This window comes from Jaculus jaculus, chromosome 4, assembly GCF_020740685.1.
Source record: "Jaculus jaculus isolate mJacJac1 chromosome 4, mJacJac1.mat.Y.cur, whole genome shotgun sequence".
Taxonomy (NCBI): Eukaryota; Metazoa; Chordata; class Mammalia; order Rodentia; family Dipodidae; genus Jaculus; species Jaculus jaculus.
This window is the reverse complement of record NC_059105.1, coordinates 123,230,154-123,255,612: the sequence shown is the minus strand read 5'-3', so window position 1 is coordinate 123,255,612 and position 25,459 is coordinate 123,230,154. Positions and strand designations below refer to the sequence as shown.

The 25,459-nt window shown below is 39.3% G+C and overlaps 1 protein-coding gene and 1 pseudogene across 1 annotated transcript in view; both read right to left on the bottom strand.

Moving 5' to 3' along the window:
* The window catches only part of LOC101607877 (acylphosphatase-2), a 293,986-nt gene that overhangs the window by 166,941 nt on the left and 101,586 nt on the right, over positions 1-25,459 (bottom strand). The gene's annotated exons all lie outside the window — the stretch shown is intronic.
* Positions 5,039-6,352, bottom strand: LOC101613397 (annotated as a pseudogene).

Here is a 25,459-nt window from a genome sequence, read left to right as displayed (position 1 = left end):
CACAAATGAACACAAAGTTGTTATCTTTCCTAAAAAGCCTGTGCCAGATGCCCACCAAAGATTATTGGTCCTCAGTCCAGGGTGTGTGGTCTAGAGTAAGACCTAGGAACCCTGATTTCCAATAAATGTCCAGTGACAGCAACACTGCTGTGGGTCAAGAACCACACTATGAGCTAGTTCATACCACGTAAAAACAACATGTCTTTTTGGGGGACTTCTGCTCCATGTCCTCCCACAGAAGAAACAGCATTGAGCTATTTAAGGGGTAAGAGAAAAGGAAGCTGCAGCAAAATGTCTCATTTGTGTTTTAAGAACGCTATTAACATCCTTTGTATACAAGGGATAAACATAGCTGAAGGAATTACTATAGCAACTGCTGCTTAATTCACAGGGACTCTTTCTCTGTCTCTACTGGCATCATTCATAATGTGAGATCCATTTTTCAGAAATTCTATTTAAACACTGAGGCCTCTCATAAACAAAAAAAACATGGGAGGCATTTCCTGTTCATTAAATATCATGGGCTAATAATTAAATTTTAGAGTGGATTTGAAAATGACTGAATTTGGTTCAACAATGAAACAGAAAGACTTTTAACTATCTAACTTTGAAACAAGTCAAAAAGGAGAGCTAATAAATGTTGGAAAAACTCATTATAAGTGCTTAAATGCTTTTAAGATCCAAAAATAGCTCCACTTGAAAAACAGACTCTCAAAATTATAAATAAAATGGTATATCTATATAAACCAAAGAGCTCCACCTAGAGTTTGTAAAAAGAGCTCCTATTACTTATATGCACACTAATTTACCCATACATACTATTACTGGTACTATTATGTACACACTATTTATCCATACCCACCTATATTTTGTCCACTCATGTTCAAAATATCTATAAAATACAACTTTCTGGAGTGTGAACAACTCAACATCAAGGAGAAATGAATTATTTATCACACTATCATCTATTTTTCTTCTAAAACAGGTTTGATTCCCCAGGACCTATGTAAAGCCAGATGCACAAGGTGGCACATGCTTCTGGAGTTTGTTTCCAGTGGCTAGAGGTCCTGGTACACCCATTCTCTCTATATATCTGCCTCTTCCTTTTTCATTTGCTCTCTTTCAAATAAATAAATACTATGAAAAATTAAAAAGTAGAGTCTAGCTGGGTGTGGTGGTGCATACCATTAATCCCAGCACTTGGAAGGCAGAAGTTGGAAAATCACTGTGAATCTGAGGCTAGCCTGAGCCTATATAGTGAATTGCAGCTCAGCCTGGCATAGATAGGGCAAGAACCTACCTTGAAAAAACAAAACAAAATAAAATAAAAGTAGTCTATTAATGTTCTAAAAATCAAGTAGTTCAAAAAGAAGCAAATAATGCTAGTGATAAGAACACATCTCAGTTGTAGAAAACTTGCCTCACATGTGCCAGGTTTGAGCCCCAATACCACAAAAATTAGTAATTGTTACTATATTATACATTTATCATATAATATGGTTAACTTAATAAATATATTGAAAACATACACTTTAAAGCTAAAGTCATCTACTGTTACTATAGATCTGTTATATGCTAAAATAAAAATACTATAAATATTATGTATAATAAATTATATATATACACATATTATATATTATATATATTATACATATTACATTATATATTATATATAATATTTATCTATTATATTCCAAAATAAAACTAAATTACTTAGTACTTCAGGTCTAAAATGGATAATTTCAACTGGTAGATAGTCTTCCTCTTTCTCATTACTTCATATCAATTAGGTTAAGCTAAATTTGCTTAAAAAAATTACAGCTCCTTAATGGATATTTATTTAGTCCTTGGAAAATGTCCAAGTATTTCTAATGGACAACCAATGAAATGACATTTTTTCAAAAGAAAGATTTATTTTATTTTATTTATTTGAGAATGACATTCAGAGAAAGAGGCAGAGAGAAAAAGAGAATGGGCACATCAGAGCCTCCATCGACTGCAAACGAACTCCAGATGCATGTGCCACTTTGTGCATCTGGCTTACATGGGTACTAGGGAATTGAGTCTCATTCTGGGGTCCTTGGGCTTCACAGGCAAGTGCTTAACCACTAAGCCAACTCTCCAGTGCTGGAATGACATTTGTTAATAACCCCATCTATTAGTGTGAAAAGTAAAAACCTCGATGAATAAGATATAAAAATGTTAGCAAAGAGCTTTCAAATTTTCTCAGATTAAAGGGCCAGAAAGTCTAGAAACTATGGTGACATATACTAATGGTCTGCCAGAGATAAGTTATTTTTAAAAATATTAAGCAATCTGGCACCACTTAATTGTTCACAGAATCTATTGTTTCATTCCAATCTACTACAGTGACAGCTACAAGTTCAAAACAATGTTATTCCATAGTTTAAGCAGAATGCTGTTTGAATCTCATATATTGCACAAATGCCACATATCTGTGGAAGAAGTAAAGAGGTGGCTAGGCCTGTTCCTATTCTCTCAGCTTGGCACTCCTTTCAAGTACATATGTACTTTGCACCCTATGAAACCACAGAATCTTAGTAGTTATAACACTGGAGGCCACCCAGTCTAACGGACCATCCAATGAATTCTATCTTTTTCAAGTGGCAAGCTTTTTATGTGAAGCACCAGACAGTACATGTCTTAGGTTTGTGGCAACAACTCAACTTTACCACCAAACCACAAAAGCCTGCCTGTGAAAAAACAAGCAATACGTGAGATCTGGCCTACAGGTTGCCAATCTATATTACCAGTTATTGATAATATTCCACCATTAGCTATAGTAGATAAAATTTTAGGAATTGGGGGAGGACAGAATGAGCAGAAATGAGCAAATTCACCTATTGGTACAATCAAAGTTTTGCCCTTTGGAACATCAGAGAATATCTATTCATTTTCATGTATCAGCTCTTCAAATACTTGAAGAAAACTCTCATCCCCTTAAGTATTTCTCTCCAACTCCAGATACACACACTGTCAAGCATTTCTTGTATTGTAAAATAACTTTCCAGACCATGGGATCATTTGATCATCATCCTCTTGTATACAAAATCATCCTATGAAGTGCAAGAGCAGGATTATGACATATGGTTTCAAAAATATGTAGCAACCAAGATGTAATTAAATTTTTTTTATTTTTATTTATTTATTTATTTGAGATTGACAGACAGAGAAAGAGGCAGAGGGAGAGAGAGAGAGAGAGAATAGGTGCGCCAGGGCCTCCAGCCATTGCAAACAAACTTCAGATGAGTGCATCCCTTTGTGCAACAAGATGTAATTTTAATTTTAGAATTTGACTATTTCCAAATATAAATGTATCTTTGTTTACAAAATTACTATGTAGTCTTTAAGAAAACATAATTTATGAGGAATTAGTCAAAGGCTTATCCCAGTGTCATATATGTAAATTGATTTTAAATGATTACTAAGAAATGGGAAATATTCTTAATTTTTGCCCTGAAAATAGCTTTAATCAAATTCAAAATGATTCATATGCATCAGAAAGCTATTTGCAGAACTCACCTCCACAACTGGAATCATATACTGCAACTTGAAATTCAGTGATTCCCTCTGAGAAAATATAAGACAGAGGAGAAGAAAAGCAAACACACACACACATTTGCAGTGTGTCCTTCAAAGATGCTGGTTTATGAACAAAAACAGAGCAGCTGCCAGAATCACATTCAGCTCTTCTGAAGTCACATTCTCTGTTGCATTCCACATTTCCATAACTTGGAAGAAACCAAATTTGTGGGTATTTTATTTAAAACAAATATTTACAAGCAGAGAGAGACAGTATGGGTGTGCCAGAGCCTCTTGGTGCTGCAAATGAACTCCAGATGCATGCACCACTTTGTGCATCTGGCTTTACATGGTTACTGAGGGAACCAAACTCAGTCCAGTTGGCTTTACAAGCAAGTACTTTTAACTACTAAGCCATCTCTCCAGCTCCCAAATTTGTGGTTTCTTTTAATATTAGTATTTATTTGAGAGAGAGAAAAGGGCATGCCAGAGACTCTAGCCATTGTAAATAACTCCAGACACATGTCCCACCATGGACAGCTGGATTACATGAGCCCATAGGTTTTGCAGGCAAGCATCTTAACTGACTTAACTGCTAAGCTATCTCTCCAGCCCAAATGTGTGTTTTTATTTTATTTGTTTTTGATTTTTCGAGGTATAGTCTCCTTCTAGCTCAGGCTTACCTGGAATTTACTCTGTAGTCTCAGGATAGCCTTGAACTCATAGTGATCCTCCAACCTCTGCCTCCTGAGTGCTGCAGTTTAGACCCAGTTGGTCAGAAACACTTGCTGATGTGCAAACAACTGACCCCAGCAAAGGAACTTAACCATACTACCACTGTCCATAACCAAGTGGGACAGGTACTATGCTATGCAGCTGTCAATGCCCAGCTGAGGAGTGTAAATGTTGCCACCACTACAGGCTCTAGATGCCTTGATGTTATTACCAAAACTACAAGAAACTGCACTTTGTATTAACTAGATTCCATGATGGCTGTTCACAAAAGACAAAGAGTTGGACTGGAGAGATGGCTTTAGCAGTTAAGGGCTTACCTGTGAAGCCTAAGGACCCCGGTTCGAGGCTCGATTCTCCAGGACCCACGTTAGCCAGATGTACAAGGGGGAACACACATCTGGAGTTCGTATGCAGTGGCTGGAAGCCCTGGTGCACCCATTCTCTCTCTCTGCCTCTATCTCTGTCTGTCACTCTCAAATAAATAAAGAAAAATAATTTAAAACAATAAAAAAATAAAAGAATATGCTTAAAAAAAAAAAAGACAAAGACTTAAAAGGCTCTGGGGCTGCAGGGCAGACTCTTACCTGACTCCCGCAGGATCAACTTTCACATGCCATTGGATAAAGATCTGCGCTGGTCCAGAGAACTCTGGCTTGCTACATTTTAGTCACAACCCCACAGTTCTACTGCACCAAAACCAGATGTTTGGTCCACTACTCCAGTTGCTTCTAGTCTGTGGGGAAGGTGAATTTTGCTACAAAAAACAACAACAACAACAACAAAACACCAGAATGGATAGTGTTGCTTAAAAAGTCCTGTACTGTATGTGAGGAACTCTCATTTTCTTGGGGATTGGCAGTGCTAGGACTTGGTAGGTTGTCAGGAAACTTCGAAGAGCTTTCCCCGGCTTCAGTGCTTTCCCCGTGCTTCAGTGAGGAAAGGACACTTAGAGCAGTTCAGAACTGGACATGGCCATTCCTGGTCCCTGTGGCAGTATCTCCACCATGTGGGAAAAATGTGCAACAAAGACCATTGGTCATAAGAGCAAATGCAATTAGAGCCTTCAGTTTCAGAGACCACATCCTGAGAAGCCTTTAGGAGAGAAGCATATGGACCTCAGGGAGCTCATGTGGACATCACTGTCATCCACGGCAGGGTCAAGCTGGGTGTGGTGGAGTGACCTCAGCCTCTCACCAGTGTAGGGGTTCCACATAATCACGCTGGTATCATAAGAAGCTGTGAAAAGCAAGGCAGAAACAGAAGAGAAATCACAAGACACAATACTGCTTTGGTGGCCCTAAAACTTCCGGATTAGTGTGTAGGACCACGTGCTCCATTAGAAGACTAACTTTCCTCTGACTGCAGAGCACAGCATGCCACAGTCAGGGTAGATCGAATAGCAGTAAACCCACTGCAGGTGCCCCAATAGCACCTTAATTTGTTTACATCTAGCTAGCTCACAGCCGGGCCCAAAAACCCACATTTCTGTGCAGAGCAAGAGGATTTCTGTCATTTAAACATGTGTTTATTTAGGTCCCAGATGCAAAGAGTCTTTTCCCGTGATGCAGAGACAAAAATCATGCAAAATTCATGAGTGTGAAGCTCAGATCTCTCACCACATATTGGTGGCCAGAAAGATGCAAAAGCAGAAGCCCTGTCTGCTCCTTCCAGATTTTGATCTGCCCATCATTGAGTCCTGTAGCCAGGATGAGTCAGGAAACACCTGGCACTTGAGGGTGAAAACACACCCAGAGCTTCCTGCTCGGTGGAGAGGGCCACAGGCTGAAGGCCAAACCCACATGATCAGGTCACAGTCCAGCTTCTTCTCTTTGGGGCTGCCTCTTACTTTTGGGTCATTTTTGCTTCAGCCTTTGGAATCAAACCCTTTAGGGATGAACTGTTCCTCAGTGGCCAGGGAATCAGCTTGACAATGCAGTGTCCTTGAGACCAGGAGAACCAGGAGCCATCTGGGGAAAAGGCAACACTCCAGGTTTCACAGCTGGACTTCCAATCAAATAGGTGGGGTTGCCTGGGCTTGAGTCAGCCAGCAGCATGGTTCCTCTCCAGCATCCATGGAGAAGAAGGCACAGCCCATGGCAGGCAGTGGGTCTCAGCCCCTAGGGCCGCAGGCCTTCAAGCCCAGCCCAGAAAAGGCAGTGTCTTATTTTAGCACAAGCTAACCAGGAACTCAGTCACATAGGCTAGTCTTGAACTCACACACATTTTTTTTATGATGAAGAGGGAAAGGCCACCACAATCACAGAGGTTCTAGTCTTGCCATCACTGAGCTATTGAACCAAGCCAATAACCATGTACCTCCAGACTTCTTGTTACTTTGAAAAATGAATTCTTGTGTGGGTTATCTATTGTAAGCACATATTTGTGTTTATTTACTGTGTGTGTACACAGTTGGCTATTATCTCATGTGAATCTTACAAACCGGCAAGGAGGCAGCTCTTCAGGAGAGGAAGAAACTCCTAGATCATATTAAATCTATTAGCCATTATGATGTGGTTATTATCTATGTATGAGTTTTCTTGCATGTGACCTGACATTTACATTTAATGTGAACATTATATTTAAGGTAGAAGAATAATAATAACCTAGGTGATAAGAAAGGAAGAAGGAATCATTAACTTAGATGGGAAATTAATTGGAAATTTGGAAATATAAAGATTTGGTTCAGGTAAGGTAGGAAGTGTAAGAGATTAGTATTGAAGCAATATTGGAAATATCTTCAATTATTTTAAATTTAAACATGATAGAGATTAGGAATTTAGCTAATTTTGAAGTTAGGTTTAAAGGTTTATTTATGTGTAAATCTGTAATGTAGAAGGCTCATAGTCTTTACTTACTTGGTCAAAAGATCAAAAAGTCTCAGTGTTAGGAGAAATAATGAAAGTATGTTGGGCAAGGTGGCGATTGCCTACCTGTGCCACATATCTCTGGGAAAGAAAGGCAAAGCATTAAAGGCTCATTGGGTCTTTTAGGGGACAGCAATCTCTAACAGATTGCCAGTGGGAGGGCACAGAGGGGCGAAAAACAGGGAATCACTGATTCCCTCATTTGCGGGTAGCCCACAAGTACCACAATCCCCCAAGCATCCGCCAGTACCCACAGTCCCAGCTTCAGGATACCCCTGCACTTACTCCAGGAAAGGGGACCCAGACTAGCATAGTTCCACTTTTCTCACTGCACAGGGGCCTACTAACCCTGCCCACCCGTGACCTTAGGCAGGCCCCACCCTCTGGCCCACTGGAGCAGTCCATTTGACCACCACACGTGCACAGCTAATTCCCACTTGTGCAAGTTTACCCTGCTCAGCCAATTTGCTCACTTAATGGCTCCAGCTGCCGCCCATTCACGTGCGAGACCAGGCCCATTCCACCTGCCCAGCAGGCTCAGCCTCACCCTGTCTGTCCACCTGCGTGAGCTCAGGTGCAAGTCCCTCCCTGTCTGCCACACCAGCTGACTTCCATTGTCCTGTTGCAGGCGAGCTCAGACTGATTCCGGGTCCCAGTGTTCCACCATGCACGAGTTTAGGCTGCTTCAGTGCTTGATGCTTCAGCCCCCCTCAGAGCACCAGCACAGGCAGCTTTGGTGCATCACCATGTGAGAGCTCAGGCAACTTTGGCACCCCTACCAGGCAGGAGCTCAGGCTGCTTCGGCATTCCACTAAGTGAGAGCTCAGACCGTTTGGCATCAGCCTCAGGCTGCTTCAGCATCCCACTGTGCTTCAGCTCAGGCTGATCCACCCACCTATGTGTTAACCCAAGACCATTCAGCCCTTCTGCTTGCCTGATGGCTAGCCCAGGCCAGCTCCCCCGAAGAGGCACCACTTCCCCTGCCCATCAAGACCACAGTCCTACTCTCCCTGCCCATACCCTGTGATGGGCAGACTACAGCACAGAAGAAATAACATGAAAAATCAAATGTAAGAAAATCCAGTTAGATCACCCAGTCCTACAATGAACATCTCTAATCAAAACATAGAAGAGTCATTAGGATTAGAACAGCAAAATGAAGCTATAAGCAATGCAACACTGACCAAGCTACTGGTTGAACTTGCAGAAAAGCAACAAAGGACCGATAATCATGTGGATGCTGCCATCACTAGACTAGACCTAACAAATAAGAAAATGGAAGGAATTCAAAGACAGTTAAGGGATATGAAGGAGAGTGGGGAGAAAAAAAAAGAGGACTTCAAAAATCAGCTGGCAATGCTAAATGAAGATATAAAGAAATGCATGGATGAATTCCAAGAAACATCAAGAAAATCAGAAAATGATGTGAAAAGGGAGCTTGACAGAGGGATGGAAATTATACATAGAAAAGCAGTAGAAAATGCAAACCTAATTGAACATGACCAAAACTCTCTACAAACTGTCAAGAATGGAGTCAGCCATGTGGAGGATAGAAACTCTCATCTGGAAGACAAGATGGAAGAAACAGTTTGAGAGTTCAAAAGTTTCAATAAGTTCAAAAGTTTCTATGAACAGAACATGAGTGAATTGTGGGATAGCCTTAAACATCCTAATATCAGGATCATTCAAATACCAGAAGGAGAAGAAATTCAGAGCAAATTGGGATGAAGGAGAAACTCTCCAAGATATATTGTCATTAAGAACCTAAACATGAACACCAAAGTGAAAATCCTAAAAACAGCTAGGGAAAAGCACCACATCACTTTTAAAGGTAACTCTATCAGAATTACTTCAGACTTCTCAATGGAAACCCTGAAAGCCAGAACAGCCTGGAATGAAACACTGCAAATTCAAAGAACCTATGGCTTCCAACCCAAACTAATCTACCCAGCAAAAGTATCCCTCATAATAGATGGTGAAAGAAAAACTTTACATGACAAAACTAAGCTTTAAAATTGTATGAACACAAAACCAAACCTACAGAGAGTATTTCAGGAAATTCTCCACACAGAAGAATCAAACAATCAACCTCAAATGTCTACAAGAACCAGACCCCAAACCAAACTCAGAAGAGGCACAAAAAAACGTCAAAGTCCATGAAAACATCAAAATACCTATATCAGTACAATGTGGCAGGAATCACATCAAAACTCATAGTCATTACCCTAAAAATTGCTAAAACTTAACAACAAAAGACCCACCACAAATCCCACCCAGACCTGTAAACTGAATAGCACACTTTTAAACAAGAAATGGATAGTGGACAAAATAAAAAATGAAATAGCAAAATTTCTAGAAATGAATGATGATGAGAACACACTGTACCAAAAGTAACACTTCAAGTGAACAAAATTCAAAATGATCACAACAGACATAAGTGAAATTGGAAGAATCATCAGGACTTATTTCAAAAACTATTCCACAAAACTGTTTAAATTCCTGGACACATACCATCTACCAAAGCAAAACTCAGAGCAGATTAATCTCCTAAACAAACCTATCACACTCATTGAGATTGAAAAAGTAATAAAAAACAAACCTCCCCAAAAAGAAGAGTCCAGGACCAGATGGCTTCTCAGCTGAATTCTATCAAACCGTTATGGAAGAACTCAAACCAATATTCCTTAAACTGTGCCACACAGTTGGAGAACAAGGAAAGCTACCCAACTCCTATGAAGCTAGTATCACCCTAATTCCAAAAGCAGGTAAAGATGCCACCAGGAAAGAAAACTATTGGCCTATTTCCTTGATGAACTTAGATGCAAAGATATTGAACAAAATACTCACAAACCAAAAACAACAACACAGCAAAAACATTATCCACCTTGATCACATGGGATTCATCCCAGGAAGACAGGGGTAGTTCAACATATGCAAATCTGTCAATGTAATATACCACATAAACAAGGTTAAACACAAAAACCACATGATCCCTTCAATAGATGCAGAAAAGGCATTTCACAAAATACAACATCACTTCATGATCAAAACATTGGAGAGAATAGGCATGGTTGGTTCATATCTTAACATAATAAAAATACAAAGCTCCAAAGGCCCAAATAATACTTAATGGAGAGAAAGTGGAGGAATTCCCATTGAGATCAGGAACAAGACAGGGTTGTCCACTCTCACCTCTGCTCTTCAATATTGTACCGGAAGTCCTAGCTCAAGCAATAAGACAGGAGAAACTAATAAAAGGGATACAATTTGGAAAGGAAGAAGTTAAGTTAGCTCTATTCACGGATGACATGATTGTATACATAAGAGACCCGAGAGACTTCATCCCAAAACTCCTGAAGGTGACTAACTCCTATAGCAAAGTAGCAGGATACAAAATTCACAAAAATCAGTAGCCTTTCTGTATCAAATGACAAAGATACAGAGAAAGAAATAAAGGACATAGTCCCATTTTCAATAGCAACAAAGAAAATAAAATACCTTGGAATAATGTTAACTAAGGAAGGGAAAGATCTATACAATGAAAACATAAAAACACTCAAAAAAGAAATTGAGGAGGACTTGAGAAAATGGAAAGACCTCCCAGGCTCATGAATAGGCAGAATTAACATTGTGAAGATGGCAATCCTACCAAAGGCAATATACAGATTTAATGCAATTCCAATTAAAGTCCCAACATTGTTCTTCACAGAGATAGAAAAAAATGATCTCAAATTTCATATGGAAAGGCAGAAGGCCTTAGATATCCAAGCATATCCTCAGCAAAAGAAATACCCCTGATGGCATCACCATACCTGATCTAAAGCTATATTATAAAGCCATAGTAATAAAAACAGCATGGTACTGGCATAAAGACAGGAGCATAGACCAATGGAATAGAATTGAGGACCTGGACTTTGGGTAAAGCAACTACAGCTGCTTGATATTTGACAAAGGCCCAAACAACATAGGCTGGAAAAAAGATAGCATCTTCAACAAATGGTGCTAGACAAACTGGATAACCATATGCAGGAAATTGAAACTGGATCCACAGATCTCGCCATGCAGAACACTGAAGTCCAAATGGATCTAAGACCTCAATCTAAGACCAGAAACTTTGCTACCACAGGAATAAAATATAGGAGGAACTCTTCATGATATAGGCAGGGAAAAAGACTTCCTGAACTAAACCCCTGTAGTACACGATCTTAATCAGTCACTCAACCAATGGGATCTCATGAAGCTGAAGAGTTTCTTTACAGACAAGCATACAGTAAGAAAAGCCAATAGATTACCCACACAATGGGAGAAAATATTTGCTAATTATCCAACTGATAGAGGCCTAATCTCTAGAATCTACAAAGAACTCAAAAACCTAAACAATAAAATGTCAAACAACCCACTCACAAAATGGGGTAAAGAACTGGACAGGCAATTCACAGAGGAAGAAATACAAATGGCAAACACACACTTATGAATATGTTCATCATCCCTAATCATCAGAGAAATGCAAATTAAAACAACTATGAGATTCCACCTTATCCCAGTAAGGATAGCCACCATCAAAAAATCAAATGAAAATAAATGCTGGTAAGGATGTGGAGAATTAGGAACACTTATCCACCGTTGGTGGGAATGTAAGATGGTACAACCACTTTGGAAAGCAATATGGAGACTCCTAAAAAAGCTGACTATAGAGTGACCAACAGACCCAGTTATCCCCTTACTGGGCATGTATCCTAAAACCTTTAAACCACAGTCCAGAGAGATTTGCTCAACCATGTTTATAGTGGCTCAATTCATAATAGCTAAGAGCTAGAATCAACCCTGATGTCCATCAGTAGAAGAATGGATAACTAAGATGTGGTTTATCTACACAGTGGAATTCTACATAGCAGTTAGAAAAAAAAAAAAATGACAGAGTGAAATTTGAGGAAAAATGGTTGTACCTGGAACAGATCCTTCTCAGTGAACTTACCCAATCACAGAAAGAAAATTGCTGCACAGTCTCACTCATCTACAGCACCTAACCTGAATCTACCCAAGATGCTGACATACCTAGCAAGCATCTCAAGGACTAGACAATAGGGTGGATGGGGAGGAAGGCGAGATCAAGGGAGGGCCTGGGAGACACAAATCTAGACCCAAATAGCAATGGTACCATAAAATTCTACTCCCTAAAAAGCAGACCAAATGGTTGAACCTTCACCAGGCCCTTACAGGGAATATCTGAGCCACAAGGCACTGGAGTATAATGAAGACTGACCTTAATCTTCAACAGCTTCTTTTTCTCTCTCTCTCTCTTCTCTAACTCTTTTATATTAGTTATCTCTTTCTTCCTTTTCTTAGTGGACACTGACCGGTAACTCCCAGTACCAGCATGTGGCCATCATCCACAATGAGCTTTTAATCAGAAAGACCTATAAGGTTTCCAAAAAATAAAACACAGATTTCTGTCAGCATACTTGATGAGCCACCAAAGGTTAATGGTAAGACCCTACTGCTGAAGACACCATATGCAGTTGACATGTAAAATGGAATGACATGGCTGGAAGCTGGAAGAGAGTCAGTCCCCACACAGCACATCTAGTGCCAGAAGGTGCTACATGGGCGACTGGGGGAAAATGACCATTATCTGTCCAAGCAATTCATGGTCTAACCTACTTAGCAGCAAATAACCTGTTGTGATGCTCACACAAGTGCAATAGTGGCCTACAGCCAAACTGCTCTTCATTTGGAACAGGACCCATAGCTCGAGCTGGAAAACAAGTCAGAACCTACCCAAACATGAGCCCACTCTCCATTATCAAGCTACCACCACTAGTGGGCTACAAGAGGGCCTATACCTATTAAATTCTCTGTTAAAAAAATAAGGATTATCCCATTTATCTGGTGCTAACTTTACTCTTCATTAGAGAATCTGCTTCTCTTTTTCAGATAAACACAGATCCTAAGGAATAACCCCATCATACCTCAAAAGGACCCTAGCTGAAACTAAGAACAACTGGCCAAACAAGCAAGGGTGCTATTTTCTTGGTGAATCTGGTACCAGCACAAGGGTGAAGGAGACTGACACAGAGAACAATCAACTCCTACCATATCAGATATCCAGAGACCCAGAAGCCCCTAACACCTCATCACTGCAGCAGACCAAAAATGAACCCAACATGGCTCAGGGAAATTTTGTGGAAGAGGGGGCGGAAAGAATGTCAGAGCCACATGTTGGGTCATGATATGCAGGGACACTTCTACCCATAACTGTGGGCTAACTTCACAATGCATGACCTATATACCTCAACAAGGAAGAGCCGGGGTGAGAGGTGGGGGACATGGATGAGTTTAACAATGGTACCAACTTGACTGTATTCACTAAGTACAAAACTAATTAATAAAAAATTAATAAATTTTTAAAAAGAAAGTATGTTGAGCTGAAAGGCTAAAAGTTTGAGTAGTCTTGATCATTTGTTATTGTTGTTTATTTTATGAACACAATGAAATTGTGTTTTATATATTATATTGATTATATACTACAATGAAATATATTTTATATAATTTGGCCCTGTTTTATCTATTAGAATAAGTTTATAGCAAATAAATTAAAAAAGTCTTTCCCAATAGAGAAACATGTAAGAGTAGAATACTTAAGAAATCTATTGTTGTAAGCAGGTGTCCTATGCAACAAAATAAATGCTTAATTTTGATTTTTATGTCACAGTTAGATAGTTTAAATAAATATACAAAACTAGTTTAAATGTCTTGATCTTGTTAACCTTGATATTGATATGGGAAACTAAGGCTTACAGAACCAGCACTAGAGACAGAGTTGGAGAATCAGTTTAATTTTACATCAGTGTGAGTCCTGGGAATCTCTTCTAAAGCCTGAAAAAAATGGTTAATTAGTAGAGAGATATCTGTAGTTGTGTTATGGAGTTAAGAAGAAACACAAGACAATTTTAGTACTGGCCAGAAGGTGTAATACGGCCTTGAAACAGTACAAAAACTACAATTTCTGTGCAAAAGACTATGTAGCATGGGACATAATCAACATAAAAGTTCATTACAGTACAAGACTATAAGACATAACTTAGGGCCAGGGCCCTTTAACTATTATTTTATTGTAATATGAGGTATGGAACTATAAGTTTCCCACCTCATTATAGAGAATTAAGATTGAACTATGTAAACAATTAAGGTGAGAGGAAACAGCTTTTTTTTTTTTTTTAATTTTTTATTTATTTATTTGAGAGCGACAGACACAGAGAGAAAGACAGATAGAGGGAGAGAGAGAAAATGGGCGCGCCAGGGCTTCCAGCCTCTGCAAACGAACTCCAGACGCGTGCGCCCCCTTGTGCATCTGGCTAACGTGGGACCTGGGGAACCGAGCCTCGAACCGGGGTCCTTAGGCTTCACAGGCAAGCGCTTAACCGCTAAGCCATCTCTCCAGCCCGGAAACAGCTTTTTAGAAGGTAGGTGCATCTTATTTTTGAAATATCTAGTAGTTTTAAGTACAGACAGAACATGTCAAGTAAGACAGCATAAAATTTTGGCATTTCTATTTGATAACATCTTTGATTAGTTTTAATGCCTGTGTGGATACCAATTACCCAGAGAAGGTTGGAAGCAGGGCTGTTGAGTTTGAAATCATTTATTTTAGATGAAGACTATTGTTTGAGCATGGGGCTGACCCTGATGTAGAGATTATGTGTTAAGAGTTAATTTACTTATGAGCTATGAACTTGAGATATCAGAAATGAGACAGTTATTTACCTTTTTGATGATATATAAAAGAGCAGAATTTGGTTTTTCTGGAACTAAAACAGATGAGCTCTAATACAACCTTTACAAATCTATTTTTCAAGAAAAAACACTGTTGAATAATTAACATTTTTAGTTTAAATAAAATAGCCATTTTTAAGTTTAATATTTTTAATATGAAATCCTTATCTTGGAAAATTAAATATTAATGAGTTAACCTCTACCTTAAGATTCAGTTTCCCCAATAGTTAGAACATTTTTTTAATCTTTCTCCCTGTCAGCTAAAGGTTCCTGGAAACTATCAGACACTATGGAGAGAAGCTGCAATCCATGCAATCCAGAGTATCTGTTTTTGTTTTTGTTTTTTTTTTTGTGATCCTCTTACCTCTGCCTCCCAAGTGCTGGGATTAAAGGTATGTGCCACCATGCACAGCATGACCATCTTTTATTTTTTAATCTTACTGTTTATATCCTCAAACCTCTTTGTACTTGTATTGGCCATTTAAATATAATATTTTATTAAACAAATTTTTATCTAATGGAAAAACATATAAAAGCAGAATGTGTAAGAAATCTATTGGTGTAAACAGAGAAGCAGATGTTCTATCAAACAAAATGAAGATTTTTATCTATTTGAAAACATGTCAACTTAGCATTTGGACATAATTCAATCATAACAACTCCCCCCCCCCAACTTCTGCTTTTATGGTTTTTGTCACTGTGGTTAATTATAAATAGATTGTCTGGATTCTGATTGTCTGTCTTCTCATTTCCCTGGGTCAGCAGTCCTCTAGGCTCCCATTTTTTTATTGAATATCCAGAAGATTAGTTATAGTAATTTCATATCTTTGACCTTTATGTTACATTTAGATAAAGTTTAAATAAACAAGCAAAAACTCATTAAAATTGAGCCTTGATTTTGTTAAAACATTCATGTTTTTTCAATAGTCAGAGCTTAACAGTAGAAAATCTAGGTATAGCTCAATTTTAACATTGATTTTGAGACATGACAATATGAATAAATTTATTAACTGAATACAAAACTAAAGTCTAAATTATATGAACAGTTAAGGTGAGAAAAAATATGGAGAATGAAAACCTTTAAGTTACCCCACTTTACCATATGTAATTTAAGCCTTTTGCAGTTTAAGTCCCACAACCTTTTTATGTCATTTTCATATCCTTTTAGTAACAAACATTAGAACAATCTTTTATCTTAAAAGGTCTTTTCTGATTAAAAAAAAAAAACATGCCTCTTTCTATAGAAGCAGGATTAGAATTTGGTATACAAATATGTCTATTGTTGTAGTAAGCATGAAAAAAACATGCTGTCAAAAACATAGAGGTTAATTATAATACATTATAAACCTGGTTTTAATAATTTAATATTATCTGAAAATATATGAGCACCAGAATATTTAATGACCATAAATATTGGAACAATTAATGACCATGAATTTTGTCATCCATACAGATTACATGAAACATAGAACACATGACATAACATAGTTGGCCAACATTAGACATGACAACATGAAACATGGAGAAACATCCCTTTCATGATTTTAGTTATGTTTTACTTGGTGAAGACGTAATCTTAACAGGGCAACAGCTGGTGTGAATTTAGAGCTGATAAATTTTTCTTTACTGGCCATTATCTATATGTAAGGGGCCCAGGGTGACAGGACTTTTTGTTATTTTATCTAGCTGTGTGGCAGGCACTGGTTTTTCTAGTCAGTTAATGGTTAAGACTTTGTGTACTGTGATTGCCCATCTCTATTGTCAATTTTTCTTTGTTGGCTTATAATGAAAAGAAGTGGAAAAGGGAAAAGAAAGGATAAAACCCTAGAATCTGTATAGTGATTTCAACTTTTAGCAAGGAGAGAAAAATTAGACATCCACCCATATGTAGAAATTAAAGAAACCTAGTAAAAACAGGAGTTTAAGAAAGCAGGGTTTGTATCTGATTTAGTGAGATGATTCAAATTTGGTATGAGAGGGAGAGACCCTTGAACATCATGACCAGCTGACAGAACTGTGTGTGAGACAGAGTTTTAGGGGGGGGGATAAAGGAGGGAATCTCAGACCATTTTTCCATGTCATTAGAGAAAGTTATTAAGATGAACGTTAACGTTGAAATTCAAAGTACCCAATTCATGCCAGTGTTGGCCATTATATAGAGAATATTGCAGACTAATTTGAATGGAGAGTTGGAGTGATTTGGTAGGCAGGAGCTCAGACACTCTGTTTTGTTAGTTTTGAGACATGTCAATGGAATGTCTTTTGGAATAGATAATTTAGAGCCCATTTTGGAAGCCAAGGATTAATACAGTGCCCAATCCCACCACCAGGGATATCTCCCAGGCTTAGGGAGGGAAAACAAAACCCAAGAATTATGAGGGAATGACCTCACATTCATAATGCTTGGTATGTCTGGTGGAGCGATATGTGGGGTCTCCCAGAGCCTCCGATCATCCATGGACCAAACAGTGAGAAAGTCCCAGAGTTTCTAAGGTCTGAGATTAAGCACCTCCCCTGCAGACTGAGAGTGAGTACCTTGTCCTGAAGGCTAAAATTTGATGAGGATGTAGATGGTTACATGGCAATGGCCTCTCATCTGTAGTTCAAAAGTCTGGTGGGGATGGGCTGGAGAGATGGCTTAGCAGTTAAGCGCTTGCCTGTGAAGCCTAAGGACCCCGGTTCAAGGCTCGGTTCCCCAGGTCCCACGTTAGCCAGATGCAAAAGGGGGCGCACGTGTCTGGAGTTCGTTTGCAGAGGCTGGAAGCCCTGGCGTGCCCATTCTCTGTCTCTCCCTCTGTCTTTCTCTCTGTGTCTGTCGCTCTCAAATAAATAAATAAATAATTTTAAAAAAAAAGAAAAGTCTGGTGGGGAGAGGGTGAAAAGAAGAAGAAAATGTATAAAGATGGAAAGACTGGTGGTTTCAGGTCACAGGTGGCTGTTTAGTTCAGAGCAGTAAGCACATGTTCTTGTGCTCCTGAGTGAAACATTAGCAGGGATGTAGAGAAGAGGAGAGAAAAAGAGAGAGGGCATTCAACATGAAAGCCAGGAGGGCTCCAATCTGAGTCATGGCACCAAATGTAAGGAAAGTGAAAGAGAAAAGCAAAGGAAAACATTGGGCTTGATCTCCACAGACAGAGACTGTTTACTGAAGTATAGCAAGGGGTGGCAGCCTTTCCATGGGATGGAAGCTGAAGCACTGAGCTAGGATGGGGTTCAAGCTTATAAGAAGGATCCTAAGAAAAACAGACTGGACAAGTTGATCTATCGTATTGTTGAGCTCTTTAATTTCCCTGTTGATTTTCTGCTTGGAAAATCTGTCTATTGATGATAATGGAATATTACAGTCCCCAACTGTGATGGTATTGGTATTTACTTCTGTTTAGTTGTCAAGTATGTTTCATTTTATAAACTGTGGTACACCTGTGTTTGTTCCATATAGATTTATGATTATGATGTCCTCTTGTTGGATCATTCCCTTGATGAGTAAGAAGTGACCTTCTTTGCTCTTTTTTTTTTGTTTTGTTTTTTTTGTTTTTCGAGGTAGGGTCTCACTCTGGTCCAGGCTGACCTGGAATTAACTTTGTCATCTCAGGGTGGCCTTGAACTCATGGCAATCCTCCTACCTCTGCCTCCCGAGTGCTGGGATTAAAGGCGTGCGCCACCACGCCCGGCTTTCTTTGCTCTTTTTGATTACCTTTGGTTTGAAGTCTATTTTGTCAGATATTAATATAGCAACACCTTGTTTCTCATTTCCACTTGCTTATAATATCATTTTCCTTCCTTTCACCCTGAGGAGGTATCTGTATTTAGTGGTGTGGTGGGTTTCTTGAAGATAGCACTTGGCATTTTTCTGATACACCCTGTTAACTTGTGTCTTTTTTTTTTTTTTGGTTTTTCGAGGTAGGGTCTTACTCCAGCCCAGGCTGACCTGGAATTCACTATGGAGTCTCAGGGTGGTCTCGAACTCACAGCAATCCTCCTACCTCTGCCTCCCGAGTGCTGGGATTAAAGGTGTGCGCCACCACGCCCAGCTAACTTATGTCTTTTGATGGGTGAGTTAAGACTATTAACACTGTTAAACTTATGAATGTGAAGTTCAATTTTATCCCTGCTATGATGGGGTGCTTTATGGGGTTTGGTGCCTACTTGGGCTTAGCACTTTTTGAGCCTGCTCTAGTTTTGGTTATTGTGATCTTCTTGTAGGCACTTAAGATACATTATTTATTCTTCTGTGCAGAGTATTCCCTGAAGTATTCTCTGTAGGTTTGGATTTGTGTTCATATAATCATAGAGCTGACTTTTTTCATTGTAAGTCTCTTTTCATATCTATTATGAGGGATACTTTCACTGGGCACAGTAGTTTGGGTTGGAAACCATAGTTTTACAGACTTTGAAGTGTTCCATTCCACAATTCTCTCATATTCTGTTCACATGATTTTTTGAACTTAGCAAAGTTTTTCAACTCAATTAATTTCTTCTTTCTTGTTTTCCATCTCAAATACTCTGTCATCCACATGAGTGACTCTGTTAGTGAGGAGTACTAAAGAGGATTTTTAAAGGTCTATTTGATTTTTGTTTTCTGTGGTTTCTGTTGTTGTTCTTTGCATCATGTCTATTTCTTTTTTGAAGTAGGATTTCAGGTCAAGGTCTGATTTTCTTAATGCTTCCTAGAATTCATTCTTGCATTTGGTCATGTCTTTATTAAGCTTAATCACCTGGCTATTGAAATCCTATATTCACTGATTCACCTTCAATTAATTTCTCTCTTTTGAGGCCTCTCTGTTGTTCTTTAATTAAGTTAGGCCTAGTGACAACAGCTGTGTGCTCTGAGACAATTCTGTGCAATTTCATTTATGTGATTGTTGGTTTTTTGAACATTTACTTCCAGTTTAGCATTTCACTTGATCTGGATAGGTTGTGTTTGCATTTTGGGATTCAATTTCTGTTGTTTTCTCTATGATTTCATTGGAGTCTTCTATTGTTGGACTAGGCATGCTTGGTGGAGATGTCTCAGTTTTCTGCGTGTGTGTGTGTGTGTGTGTGTGTGTGTGTGTGTGTGTGTGTTGTGGTCTACTCATCTTGAGGTAAAGGTCTAATTTATGAGGAAAAAGGTATTTGTCCTTCAATGATCTTCAGTGAGTGTTCCGTTTACATGTGAACTGGTGAACTGGATGGGTGTACTTCTGGTCAGAGAAGCTTCTCTTATCAGATGGCAAGGAACACTGGGATGACCCAAAGCAGCACAGTGCTGAGAAGGGTCAGAGGAGGGTCCAGCACTGAAACATCTCTATCACACCCTCCAAGGCTCAGAGACCATGGAAGAAGAGGTGATGGAAAAAAATGTAAGAACCAAAGGAAGGGTACCACTCCTTACAATGAAGGGTACAACTCCTTACAATGAAACTATCCAGACATAAATTGGCCTTGATATCCATGACCTCACACACCTAGCAATACCTACACAAGACCCTCATAATAGGAGAAAAAATATGATCACATCAAATAAAAAGAGAGACTAATGGAGAAAGGGAGGGGATATGATGGAGAGCAGAATTGTGAAGAGTAAAGTCGGGGAGAGGAGGGAAACATCATGGTGTATTTTCTGTAAGTATAGAAGTTATCAATAAAAAAAAATGAAACTGGGCATGATGGCACATACCTTTAATCCCAGCACTTGAGAGACAGAGGTAGGAGGATCGCCATGAGTTCGAGGCCACCCTGAGACTACATAGTGAATTCTAGATCAGCCTGGGCTAGAGTGAGACCCTACCTTGAAAAACAAAAAAAAAAAAAAAAAAAAACCTGATGAAAAGAAGAGCTGCTGCTGCTTTGAAAAAATAAACATAATTGACAAACCCTTGGCCAATTTTATCAAACAAAAATATGAGAAGTCTCAAATTAACAAAATTGAAACTGAAAAAGGAGAGGTCACAACTGACATCAGTGAAATTGGAAGAATCATCAGGACATACTTCTAAAACATCTACTCCACAAAATTGTTACTGAAATGGTAATATGTTTCACTGTTCTATTCACTCAGGTATATACATTAAAAATTTCTATAAATCCTATAATATGAGGTTGAAAAGATTGCTCAGCATGGTGGTTTGATGTAGTTGTCCCCCATAAAGTTAAGTATTCTGAATGCTAGTCTCCCCATTTGATGGTAGTTGGAAATTAAAGCCTCCTGGAGATGACGCATTGTTGGGGGTGGGCTTATGAATGTTATAGCCAGTTTCCCCATGCCAGTGTCTGACACACTCTCCTGTTGCTATTGTCCACCTTATGTTGGCTAGGAGGTGATGCCCACCTTCTGCTCAACATCTCAAGGACTGGACAAGAGGGTAGGCAGGGAGGGAGGAGAGGGAAAGGGAAGGAGTGGGGGACACAAATCTGGACCCAAATGGCAATGGTGCCATAAAATTCTACATCCTAAAAGATACACCAAATGCTTGAACCTTCACCAGGCCCTTAGAGGGAACACCTGAGTCACAAGGCCCTGGAAAGGGTATGATTAAGACTGACCTTAATCTTCTCCTGTATCTATCTCTCTCTCTCTCTCTCTCTCCCTCTCTCTCTCCCTCTCTCCCTCTCTCCCTCTCTCCCTCTCTCCCTCTCTCCCCCTCTCCCCCTCTCCCCCTCTCCCTCTCCCTCTCCCTCTCCCTCTCTCTCTCTCTCTCTCTCTCTCTCTCTCTCTCTCTCTCTCTCTCTCTCCCTCCCTCCCTCCCTCCCTCCCTCCCTCCCCTCTCTGTTTTATAATACTTATATTTTTCTTTCCTCTCTTCTTGGGTGCTGACCTGTGACTCCCAGTACCAGCAGGTGGCTATCATCCACAATGAGCTCGTGATCAGAGATCTACAAGGTTTCCCAAAAGAAGACAGATTTCTGTCAGAGTACTTGATGACCCACCAAAGTTTAGTGGTAAGACCCTACTGCTGAAGACACCATATGCTGTTGGCATGGAACATGGAGTGACCTGTCTGGAACTTTATAGAGAGTCAGTTCCCAGACAGCTCATCTAGTGCCAGAAGGTGCTACATGAGCAACTGGGGGAAAATGATCAACATCTGTCCAAGAAACTCATGGTCTAAGCTACTCAGCAGCAAACAAGTTGACATGATGCTCCACAAGTGCAATAGTGGCGCACAGCCATGGTGGGAAACCAGATGCTCTTGATTTGGCTAGCTGATCTGCTCAGTGGAATGGAACCCATAGCTGGAGATGGAAAATAAGGCAGAACCATATCAAAAAATGAGTCAATTCTCCATTATCAAGCTTCCAACAATGGTGGACTAGAGGAGGGCCTATACCTATTAAATTCTCTCTAAAAAATAATGGTTGTCCCATTTATCTTGTGCTAGCTTTACTCTATGTAAGAAAATCTGCTTCTCTTTTTCAGATACACACAGATCCTAAGGAGAGAACCACTCCATCATACCTCAAAAGGGCCCCAGGTGAAACTAAGAATAATTGGGGAAACAAGCAAGAGTTCTGTTTCCTTTGTGAACCTGTTACCAGCACAAGGGTGAAGGAGATTAACACAGAGAACAATCAACTCCTACCCAACCAGATATCCAGATACACAGAGACTCCCAAGACCACATCACTGAAGCAGAACTAAAATGAACCCAACATGGCTTAGGGAAATGTGTGGAAGAAGGGGCGGGAAGAATGTTAGAGCCACACATTGGGTCACGACACACAGAGATATTTCCATCTACCTGTAACTGATGGCTAACCCAACAATGCATGACCCATATACCCCAATAAGGAGGGTCCTGTGGAGTGGGGAGGACAGGGAGGAGGTTAAAAATGGTACCAACTTGACTGTATTCACTGAGCACAAAACTAATAAAAAAGAAAGAAGGAAAGCAAACAAAAAAAAAAAGAACTTGGGCTGGATAGATGGCTCAGTGGTTAAGGTGCTTGTCTGCATAGCCTGGCAACCTGGGTTCAATTCCCCAGTACCCATGTAAAGCCAGATGCTGCACAGTAGTGCATGCATTTTGAGTTCACTTTCAGTGGCTGTAGGCCCAGACATGTCCATTTTTTCTGTTTTACCTCTATCGCTCTCTGCTTAAAAATAAACAAATAAATGATATTTTTAAAAAGCAATAACTTAAATGAAAGAAGAGTGAGGACTGACCTTAAAGTTGTCTTCTGACCTCTATACATGTGCTGTGGCATATGTGTGCACACACAACATGAATAACAAATAAATAACAAAATAATAAGTAATAATGTATAATAAAATAATAATCAATTAAATAATGAAAAATTCTAAAATGAAAAATATATGGCAGAATTAAAATGTAGAACATTTTGATAATATTTCAGATGGCAGGAGGAATTCCCAATGTTCAGATGAAGTCTATTTATGGAACAAGTGGATGCAGCGGAAAAAAGTCCAAGAAAGAACTCTCCCACACTGGATCTTTATTCACAGCACTGATGGAAGGACTGACTATTTCACACATTTCCTAGTCCTTCCCTTTCTTTATGTGCTAACTCAACTGACTAAAATTACTATAACAAAACAGTTTCTCAAAGCTATGCATTGTTCAGATCCAAGATTCATCCAATGAGAGGGCTGATTCTCTCTGCCCAGCAGCTCCCTCCCAGTTCATCTCACTTGTCCAACAAGATTCCAGGATTCATTATTACTCACACATGGGTAAATGCCCTCAAGTCCTTGTTCTCTCAATTCCTGCTCTTTGTAGCTGGTAATTTTACAACTAAAGTATAGTTCTGACATCAAGATGAATGAAGGTACAACAACTGTAAGAAAATGAATGAAACTGAAGGTCATCGTGTTAAGTGAAGTAAGCTAGACTCATAAAGACAGATCTATTGTATGTTCTGTCACATGTGGGATCTAGATTTATTTTTAAAACATGATAGTAAAGGAAGACAGTTTGGGAAGAAGACTGGTAAAAAGAACAAAAGGGACAAAATAGGGTAATGGGGAATAAGCATTATTAAAATACATTGTATACATGTATAAAAATGTCTTAAAGACTATTATTTTGTATATATATGCTAATAAAATGGGGAAAGAAAAGCATAGTTATAGTCAGAATATTACTTAATTGTAAATTAAAAATTCACGATTTAATAGTAAGGTATACTATCTAATGGTTCAGTTCCTCACCTCAATGTTGAAAGTCTGAGATCAAAACAAGGCACAGATGTCTTTTATCCCTTACTACTCTTATTTAGTATATACCTGAAGACCTAACCAGTGTAGAATAACAAAGAACAAAATAACTAAAAGAAGTAGGAGAAGGAGTGTGGTAGTGAATGTCTGCCCCATAGACTCAGGTGTTTTATTAAAATTGAGCTTGCAGATCCCTGCTACAAAGGGTGTGCCACTGGGGGTAGATGTTGGAGTCTGGCCCTGAAGTGTGATTGGGTACATATCTTGAGTCCAGTCCTAAGGTTTGAGGAGAGCAGTTTGGAGCTCTGGCTGTTCGTGTTTTTTGGTGGTGATGGCTGGTTGATGGCATCTCTTGGCTATGAGTCTCTGGAAGGAAACTAGCATCTTCTGTCATTAATAGTGTTCCCCTAGAATTTGTAGGCCAAAAATAAACCCTTTTCTCCAATTAAACTTCTGATTTAATGTTTGTTCCATCAACTAGAAGCTGAGTACAACAAGGAGGAAGAGGAGTATGGTAGTTTGAATAGATGACACCCAATATCTTCAGTATTTCGTTAGTTTGTAATATGCATCTGCAGCCACCTGGCTGGAGGCAATGTCACTGGATGGATCTTAAGGTGTGGTGGTGGGTTTAAAATTTTTATCTAAAGATATGCAAGGTGTGCCTAGCTGGAGTTCCTGAAGTGTGCTGTGCTATATGGCTTTTAGACTTGTGCTTCTCTCTCTCTGCTTGGTCGGTCCTATGAAAGCAAGCCAGCTTCTTTTGCCATTATGGAACTTCCCCTGGATCTGTAAACTTCAATTAATCCCTTCCTCCATAACTGTGCTTGGTCTCAAAGTACATTTCAATGAACCTGAAGCTGTGTGTTACAAGGGGAAAAGCAATAGGCAAGAGGATTATAAGGGAGAAATAAAGTTCTCACTAGATTCAGATAACATACATGATCCTGTTCATAGAAAATTCAAAATTAGGGGATGGAGAGATGGCTTAGCAGCTAAAGACACTTGCTATCAAAGCCTACTTGGCTTAGGTTCAATTACCCAGCACCCACAGAAAACCAGAGGCAAAAAGTGGCACATACGTCTAGCATTCATTTGCAGGCAAGAGATCTAGTATTCCCAAACAAATACATACACATGCAGACTTGTGCAAATAAATAAAATTTTAAATATTTTTAAGTCCAACATGATGGCACATACCTTTAATCCCAACACTCAGGAGGCAGAGATAGGAGGATCCCCATGAGTCCCAGGCTGGCCTCAGACTACAGAGTGAGTTAATTCCTGGAATGCAAGAATGAAATATGAAATTCAATGTGATGAAGTAAACCAAGAACAAATGTTTTTCTTTTTATTATTTTTATTTTTGTTTTTTTGAGGTAGATCT